The sequence below is a fragment of the Capsicum annuum genome, chromosome 8, assembly GCF_002878395.1.
Source record: "Capsicum annuum cultivar UCD-10X-F1 chromosome 8, UCD10Xv1.1, whole genome shotgun sequence".
NCBI classification, from domain to species: domain Eukaryota; kingdom Viridiplantae; phylum Streptophyta; class Magnoliopsida; order Solanales; family Solanaceae; genus Capsicum; species Capsicum annuum.
Genome location: NC_061118.1, coordinates 100679482 through 100689077, shown reverse-complemented (window position 1 = coordinate 100689077; position 9596 = coordinate 100679482). Strand labels below are relative to the sequence as shown.

General features: G+C 34.6%; 1 long non-coding RNA gene across 7 annotated transcripts; it reads right to left on the bottom strand.

Annotated features, from left to right (window-relative positions):
* Positions 1-4167: 4167 nt before the first annotated feature.
* LOC124886393 lies at positions 4168-9298 on the bottom strand. Of its 7 annotated transcripts, none has more exons than XR_007043507.1 (7): positions 8878-9246; positions 8442-8532; positions 8219-8350; positions 6310-6472; positions 5319-5712; positions 4681-4781; positions 4168-4369 (listed from the first exon to the last, which is right to left on the bottom strand). It is a non-coding gene; the product is annotated as an uncharacterized LOC124886393 (long non-coding RNA). The 7 variants fall into 7 exon arrangements; XR_007043506.1 differs by having other exon boundaries at positions 6310-6562; positions 8878-9220; XR_007043504.1 differs by having other exon boundaries at positions 8442-9259.
* Between the last annotated feature and the right edge of the window lie 298 nt (positions 9299-9596).

Below are 9596 nucleotides of genomic sequence, written 5' to 3'. Positions count from 1 at the left end.
GGGTTAGAGTCCTCAAGTGTGAATAGTGTGGATGTGAATGAATGGACAAAGGGTTAGAGTCCCAATTTCGACTAGTAATGGACACGACGACTTGTGGTTAGAGTCCACTTGCATAATAATATGGCTTATGGTTAGAGTCTACTTGATTGATAAGATGTCTAGTGGTTAGAGTCCACTTGTCTAAGAAAATGGCTTGTGGTTAGAGTTCACTTGTCTAACAAAAGGGTTGTAGTTAGAGTCCACTTGCATAATAAAATGGCTTGTGGTTAGAGTCTGCTTGTCTAACAAAAGGGTTGTAGTTAGAGTCCACTTGCATAATAAAATAGCTTGGGGTTAGAGTCATCTTGCTTGATATAACCTACGCAGGTGGCAGGTTAGAGTCCTTCATATCATAGTTCATGATTGAGTGCTTTGAAATACATGTTATGGCCTTGTTATCTTTTTGATACTTGATGTATCTATGTACATATCTACATGTCTATGTGTATAAATGTGATTTCTTATGATGGTTTGACTTTGTATCGAATAATGGAACTATTTTATCCTTACTCTTAAGTTACATGTTAGCACTCCAACTGCTAACCATCTCTGAATGTTGTGTCCCCACGTGACATAGGGGCCAGAGCTTCTTCTTCTCTTTCTGCACAGTGATTAGGTGTTCGGGTAGTTTGAGCATTGACATTGAAGTGGTAAGCCTCCATACTTTGGAAGGCACACATTTCATGGTCTTCTTACCTTATATCATAAAATTATTTTGTATTTGATTTTGGCTATTGTCGGGGGCTAATCCCAACATAGTATTGACTTCGGATTGTGTAGAGGCTTGTGGATGACTGTGGAATTGGGTAGGTTGGATGTTGTATGTTGACATGAATGGAATGATTATACATCCTTAAGTTATGATTATTAGTCTTGTTTCTACTATCTTGATTATATTCTCGAAGTTCATCCGACACTTGTGGATTGATGTGATGGTTTAGTTAGGTTGACAATGCAATCTCTGGTACTTGTTGGGATCGATATACCCATACGACAAGGCCCAGTTTTGGGTCATGTCAATATGACACCTCAGTCAATAGAGAAGAACAGGTAACAGGAGAAATGAATAAAGTAGAAAAAGGAAATGAAGTGGTAGCACCTCCAAACGAGGAGGATGGGGAGGTTGAGGATAAACTGCTCTTGACATGGACTATGAAAAAATAAAGAGGAAGTAGAGGCAAGAAAATTTTGGTTAACTCTAAGGTAAAAATGGATAAAGCTTGGTCTACCAAGAGGTCTGAAAATAGATTGCTTGTTGATGCTATTTAGGCTAGTAAGTTTTCTACCACTAAATAAAGAAGACCCAGGAAAGTTGCTTTAGTTAAGGAGAAAGAAAATATTGAAGTGGTTGAGGTTAGAGAGGAGAAAGATATTGCTGTAGATATTGCTAAATAAATTGAGAAAAGAAAAATAAAAGTTTATATTGCTGGAAGGACTAGGTCCTCCAGTTCAAAATCTAGCAATCCTGCTGAGGCAAAAATATATAGCAGTAAAAAAAAAGGAAATTTGTGATTGACCTAGTCCTAAGAGAAGGAATTGTTATTGGAAAAGTTAGTACTAGTCCTAAGAGAAACAAACAAGAGAAAGGAGAGAAAGATGTGGCTAGAAAACAAAGAAATAAAATACTAAAAATACAGAGAGTCCTATCAGGAAGAGCAGTTGATCCCAAATTTATAAGAAACCTAAAATGATTGAATTGGTTGAATATGTCACGTATCGAGGTTGGTTACACTTGTTTAAGGAATCAGACCCCATTTTCTTTGGGAATGAGGTCAAAGAATTTTACTACACCTTGAACCCCAGGAGCAAGGAAAGTCTATCTATTTGGATGAAGAAGCACTGGGAAAAATCTTGGATGTACCAGTTATTAGAGTTAGGACTGTTGTAAAGCAATAGCTCATAACTGACTTTATGTCACGATCCGAACCAAGGCCTGGACATGACGAGTATCTCAAGTCCCATGTGGACCAGAGATCACCCCTTCACCTAACCTAACCAACATATCAACCAAAAGTGTCGGATAATTTCTGAACATACAACAAGACAGTGGCTATGAGTTAACTAAGTTGTTCTCATCTTTACTCTTTAGTTTACTATTAATCCTTTATAATTATGCTAAAAGAGGGAATACTAACTTTATATGTAAGGCCCAGGTATGTATGTGCTCATATGTATGGAAAGTCACAGTGAAAGAGAGAAGAAAATGTGCTTAGAGTTTTTGTTGCAAATGACAACACAAGAACATACTGACTTTATATGTAAGGCCCAGGTGTGTATGCTCATGTGTATGGTAAGGCACAGTGATAGGGGAAGTAAATGTGCTTAGAGTTTTTGCTGCAAATGACAACAAGGTACCACGTCTAGGTCCTTATATTGCATGATGATAGATGGGACATTCATCTTCAGAGTGGTAATCACACTGATTAAATGTGATGGATGTCCTCAAAGCTGTGTGGTTGGTTTGTCATCATAAAAAAGTGGGAAATTAAAATATGTAGTTTTGATGATGAGCATCTAACTGCAAGGGACCAGGTTCTTGAATGTTCATGGTAGTGTATAACTGGATTTCATCCATAATCATCACTCTTCTATAAAAGAAAAAAGAAGTTCTTTACAATTGGATTTTACAAATATTTCAGAGAGCTTAAGAAAGAAGAAAAGCAAAAAACTCAGAAATTCAACATTACTCAAATTCTTAGTGAGTGTGTGAGCTTAAATATAAATTCTTCTGGAGTCAAATAGTGATTTGTAATTAAACTAATCATGCTATAAAAGTAGTTTTTTCTTTTATTGAGAGAAGTACTTAGATAGAGTTGTCTAATCTTGTTGCTAGTTAGAGTTAAACAGTTTTTGAGGGAAACTTGGAAGTGTCAAGGTATACTTCTAATAGAGGTATTGCAAGCAGAAGAAACCTAGAGTAAGGTTCACAGTTGAGTCCGTAATCAAGAGTTTGGTTATAGTGGACTGTTTTGAGCTTATGAGAGAAAGCCATGATTTTTCATCCCTTGAGAAAGGGGGTTTGCACATTAAATCATGTGTTCTTTACCTTTTTTTTTCACTGGTTCGTGATTCTTGGTGATTTACTATTTCATTGCATGTGATTGACTTTGAGGGACCTGGTCCTTCACATTGTGTCGCAACCCCCAAGGGTTTCAACAGTTATGAAACACATTAACGAATTACCAATTAACATTACAAACAAGAAAGAAATTCCTTGTACCATTTGTCCTATAGCAAGACAAACTAAAGTTCCTTTTCCTATTAGATGTATTACTTCTAGTCACTATTTTGAATTATTACATATTCTCTTGAGGACCTTGTAAACATCTACCTACAAAGGTTATAAGTACTTCCTCACTATCATAGTTGATTTCTCAAGATGTACTTGGACTTGCCTTCTTAGCACCAATTCTAGTGAATTTCTTATTTTAAAATCCTCTCTTACTTGTGGAAGGACAATTTTCCACCCGAGTAAAAATCTTAAGATCAGACAGCTCTTTTAAATTGATTAGCAATACTGTACAAAAGGATTTTTTATCCTCTTAGAGAATAATCACTACTAGAAATTAACCCTATGGCAACGGTTCAAAAAACATTGCGATAGATAAAAAAACCATTGTAATAGATCTACCGCAACGATTACGAAGGCATTGCATGTGTGAGCATTGCAATAAACCTATTTCAACGGTTATTGCAACGGTTACAACAACTGTTGCAATGGATAGCCCTATTGCAATGGTTTTTCTAACCTCCTATTGTGACGTTTTGTATTGTCTATAGCAACAGTTAAGAATCGTTGCAATAGAATCTATTGCAACGCTAGGAAAAGCGTTGCAATAACCCTAGAAATAATTTTTAGATATCTACTTCAATATTTATTGGTCTTTTGCAATGATTTTAACTACATATTGCAACGCTTTTTAACACCTATTGCAACAATTTTTGGGCCTTTTGCAATATTTTTTTGCAACCTATTACAACCACTATAATTAGCTATTGTAACGATTGTTGCCACCTATTTCAACTACTTTAAATACCATTAACAGTTCAAATACCAATTGAAATATATATATATATATATATATATATATATATATATATATATATATATATATATATACACAAACATCACAACAAAATCTTTCATTAATATAATCCAAATTAACAAACTAGTAATCTAAACACAAAAGCAAAATGTAAAAGTCAAATGATTATTAGTTTTCACACATAGTATCAAATTTGATTGGTGATAATTTTCATGAAATTCAAAATCAAAAAGATCGATATTAATTAACATCACTTCTTTCTTCATCTCATTCATTTTGAACACCTATAAAAAGAGAAAAAATAATCTTAATTAGCACTTAAATGACAACATATTTAAAGAGGGTAAGTTGGAAGATTGTGTATAATACCATAACGAGTAAGGAAGCAAAAGAAAAAAGGAAATAAACATAGCTCCACTCCACAAAAAACTTCAAAAGGGCATAACTTATTTAACATACAATACCATAACGATCGTGTATTAAAGAGAAACATACTCTCTAATTACTATTCATTCAGCTCCCAGTGCAGATAACCATTATCTATAATAATTTGTTATCAAACTCCAGCGACAAATGAACAAAGTGGCTAAGGTACCTTGTAGCAGAAAGGGGACTTTCTTTTGATGAAAAATGACAGAATGTTCTTGCATCTTCGCTGTTCGCAAATACTATATCTGCATAATTTTCCATGATTTCCTTGGAATGAAAAATATGGAAAATAATAAGGATAAATAACAGTGTCATAGTAAAAGAAACAAATCGAGATCACTATATACAAGTCTAAACAACAACAAATTTTGGTTTTCTGACTCAAATTTTCATGACAATTTCAATGGACTGCTAGCCACTGGTAGACTTTAGCATTATCAATATAGTTCTATTCAAGATCTAGCATAGATCTGCATGTGCTTGTCATTACACATCCAATATCCAAACTTCGACGAGTGAGTTAACACAGTTATCCAAGCTTCTCCCCTTCTTTCTACTTTTGTTTTGTTGTTGAGGGTCTATTGGAAATAGCCTCTCTACCTTTACAAGGTAGGGATGAGTCTACATACAAGCCATCCTCCTCATACCGCACTAGTGATATTACACTGGTTATGTTGTTGTTCTACTTTTGCTTTATTAGAGTAGAGTTTTCTTCCCCTTTGGAATGATTGGGTAGGGGAATTTTCAGATTTATTAGGCTTATTGAGAAGTAGTGGGAGCTGCAGTCTAAGGTGGAAAAATTACCTGCGGCCAAATATCAAGCGAGGAATGATGTCAGAAGATGAAAAAGACCTCATCATCAGACTCCATATGCTCCTCGACATTCGATCACTGCTTTGCCCCGCTGCACCTGCTTCTTTCCTGCTATTTTGCTATACTTAATGTCATATCTTTTTTGGTGCAGTTGGCCGCTAATTGCTGGTAGACTACCTAGAAGGACAGGCAATGAAGTTAAGAACTTCTGGAACACACATCTTCTTCTAAATGTATCCTCTTGACATGACCTTTCCACGACAACTCGATATCTTAACAAAAACTAATTTGGGATGATACAATACGAACTTATCTTTTGATCACTTTCACCATGTACAGATATTATTTCACTGATTCTACAAGAAATCTCTCCACATTCATTTACCTGAAGTAACAAGGAATTAATCTTAATCAAATCAACAAGCAAAGCACCTTTTACAAGAATTGGCAAAAACAAAATCAAAGTCAAATTAGTCAATAGATGAGCATCTATGAGAGCAGACGGGACATGGACAAAACCAAAAAAGGCAATAGTTAAAATCAGTATCAACTCTACAAGAGCAGAAAGAATTACAGAGAATGTCTATCCAAAGAAGTATCATAATTTAGTATTTCCTCAATTCTTTTGATGATATTCAAGCCTAAACTTTCTATCGAGCACCTAGAGTTGTAATAAAGTTAGCATAAAAGGTTCTCGCCAGGTATAAAAAGTGGTTATGCTTTTACAATATTAGAAGAAATTTTAAAAATTAATGCTGGAGTCATTCAATTGATAAGAAACATTCTTGCTAGACAGCTAAAGAGTAGCTCCATATTTTCATCTTTGAATTCTAATCCCATAAATGCAAAAGCATTTCTAAAAAAGGGAAAAGGTAAAAGAAAAAGTTGAATGAGAATGTCACTCTTTATACAGCATTCAATAATAAACTATACAGGAAGTCTTTATAATTGGAAATGGAATAAACAACTCAACATCACTTACTAGTGTGTCAAAATCAACTTTTAACCCAGTTGCCAACCAAGTAGGATCCATCAGTAACTCTAAAATAGCACGAAGCTCTGAATTCGATTCTTCTACAGATCTCTTCATCCATGATCTTTATTTTGCAGAACTCTATGTGGTTTGCCTCTCTTAACTCAAGCAGCTTGACCAGTTGTAAATAGATAACAAAAAAAATGCAACAATAGTTTTTACAAATTGAAGCACAGAACTCCACTGAGAAATATATGCATATCTGTTAAATAGATAGATTTTGAAGTGAGAATAAATTAAATATTGAAATACAACCTTTGAAGATGAAATACAAGTAAAATCGGGAATTGAAACTAGTCTAGTAATCAATATTTCCAATCCGGTGGCTAATTATTGCAGAAAGTTTATACTGCTTAAATTTTGGAGATTTAGTTGTTATGACTTTGTTGTTTATATTCCAATGACTTCTGCTAAGTGTACTTTCTTGGTTCAGGTAAAACGTGAACTTGAATTGGCAGAGGAAAAGTTTTTGTTCGCCAAGGGGTAAGGACCATTCTGTGTGTTTTTCTGTATTCCTATCCTCAATTTAGCATGTGATACTTTCACAATCAATTTGACTGTTAATCTCATATTTGAGACATCATTGTTCTCTAGAAACCCTGAAATAGATATTCAAGCTCCAAAACCAAGAAGCTTGAAATTGAAGTTCTCTACAGAAGTATATTTTTCCTATACTTACCGAAGTGGAAATTAAAGGAGATAGAGGTAATTTTATTGAAGTGGATATTTAGTTGATAATAAAACTGGAGAAATTATTGACTTTGGACCAAAAGCCTCAGCTAAAGTGGAAATAGTTATTCTCAAGGGAGAATTCGGAAATGATAATGGAGGTAATTGGACTGCTGAGGAGTTCTGTAGGTATGTTGTGCGAGGGAGGGAAGGGAAAATGTCTCTTCTTGCAGCAGATGTTCATGTGAGACTTAAAAAAGGTATTGATTCTATAGATAAAATCAGATTTACACATTCTTCAATCTATATGAAGACTGGTATGTTCAGGCTAGGTGCACGAGATGTTGACACTTCAATCTATTAAAGTTTTTGACTTTCAAAAGTCAAATTGCATAATGTGAAATGTTTAACATACAAGTCTTACTACCACTATTTATCCATATATTTGATCTAACTTAACTCCACCGATATGACTTCGATTACATTATCGCTTTGAAACTCGGACAAAGGTGGAGATTTGCGATAGACCAACAACCAACACAAAATACGCCGAATAATAATGCATTCACATAGCAGAGATAACTTAAACTTGTTTAAGACTAAATCGTAGTAACTATTGTTATTCTTTGATCTAACCAACTAATGTAAGCTCATGCAAAGTTTATGTGGTCAATCTAGCTGGGCTCTACATTAGTTTTAAACAAACTTGGGCTACCTTCTGGACACTGGCCTGAAGTTTGAACAACAAGGTTCGGAATACAAGTTACATTAGAATAAAGAAATTCAAATTGTTCTTAGGCCCTATATATTACAAGAGAATCAGTAGTATGCTAACTATATAGAAATCATCAGTGAAAATGGTGGGAGCGGAAAGAATTCTCTGAACTTTTTAGATATATGAAATACATCCAGGTATATGCTTTACAGAATGATGGTATATAATATTTTACATTGATCATAGTCTACAGCACAAAGGTAAGGTCCATCTACATACACCCCACTCTCCTTAAATTCTTATTATGGGACTATATTGGGTTGTTGCATTTGTTTCTCAAATTTATTTCACATTTAAATCACCCAACAACACATATATAATGATCAAACCTTTACCATATCAATACAAACTTCTTCTATAATACATAGAAGGGCATGAATCCAAATGAAAAGCAAAAGTTAAACTTATTGTTACCATCAAACCAAAAGCAGTTCTTTGGTGAATCAAAATTTTCCCATCTTGAACAACTTTGAAGGGAAGGATTGGGAGACTTTGTTCATGCCAGAAGAAGTAATTAGGTCAACCTTTGACTTCACAACCACAAGCCTATAATAGTACAACTAAAATAAAACAAAGAGACTGTCCAAATTGAAATTGAGATCTAAAATTAGGTCAAAATAGAGAAGAATAGACTAACCTTCAAATCCCCAAATTGAAGACATCCCTAAATTGAAGAACACCCCAAAACAACAAGTGGGTTATATAGAATGCCCCTGTAGGTCTTGAACCTGAAACAAAGTATTACTACAAGAGTTTCCCATCTTGCACCTGTTGTTAATGTTGTAGAACTGTCTTTGCTATGGCGTATTGCTATGAAATAGTCTTTGCTCTGCAATTATGTATCTTGCAATTGAATTTCTACTGATGTTCTCTCTTTGATTCTATAATTTCTAATTCTTATCTTGAGAATTTAGTTGAAGAAACTAAAAAGAGTTGTAATCTTTATAGCAAATAGAAAGGAAAAATAGTTGAATTTCTTATTCTAGTAATGCACAAAAATGTGTGCCACTGGAAAGTGAAATTCTGGTAATGAAAAAGGAGAAACTGAATTAACTAGAAATATTCCTACTCACAGTGGTGGCAGGAGCTCCAACCCAAACCCCACCCAACTTGGGATTCAAATACATATTCCTACTCACAGTGGTGGCCGGAGCAGCATTGAAATCAAGGTATGGTAGTTGGAGTAGTGGTTCAATCAGAGGAGAATGGTGGTCGGAGCAATGGTATTGTGATCGACGTATGGTGTTCGGAGCAGTGGCGGATCGAGCTTAGTGAAATATTTTTGGCGGATTGGAGTATGCTAGATAAAAAGTGATGAAAGGGTTTTTTGGGCAGATTGGAGAATAAAGGGTTTTTGTTGGCGGACTTAGCAAAATTTTTTGGTGGGAATAGTTATATCGGTGCAATAGCTTTTTTTATTCAATTAAGTGTTGCCATAGATGATTCTATGGCAACGGTTCGTACAACTGTTTCTATAAAATACTCTATTGTAATGATTCTTTAACAATGACAACGGTTATATTATAAAATAGTTCTACTAGAACAATTTTTTTGGCAGCGGTTGTAACCGTTGCAATAGAGGGCCTATTGCAATGCTTATGAAACTGTTGCAAAAAAGTCTGTTGTAATAGGGGTAATTTCTGGTAGTAAAAAAATCAAACAACTTGTGTAGCAAGTCCACAATAAAATGGGGTTGTGGAATTATAACCATAGACATCTTTTGGAAATAGTTAGAGCATTATTGTTTCACTCTTATGCCCCTAAAAAAATATAGAGGGTGATGCACTCTTGA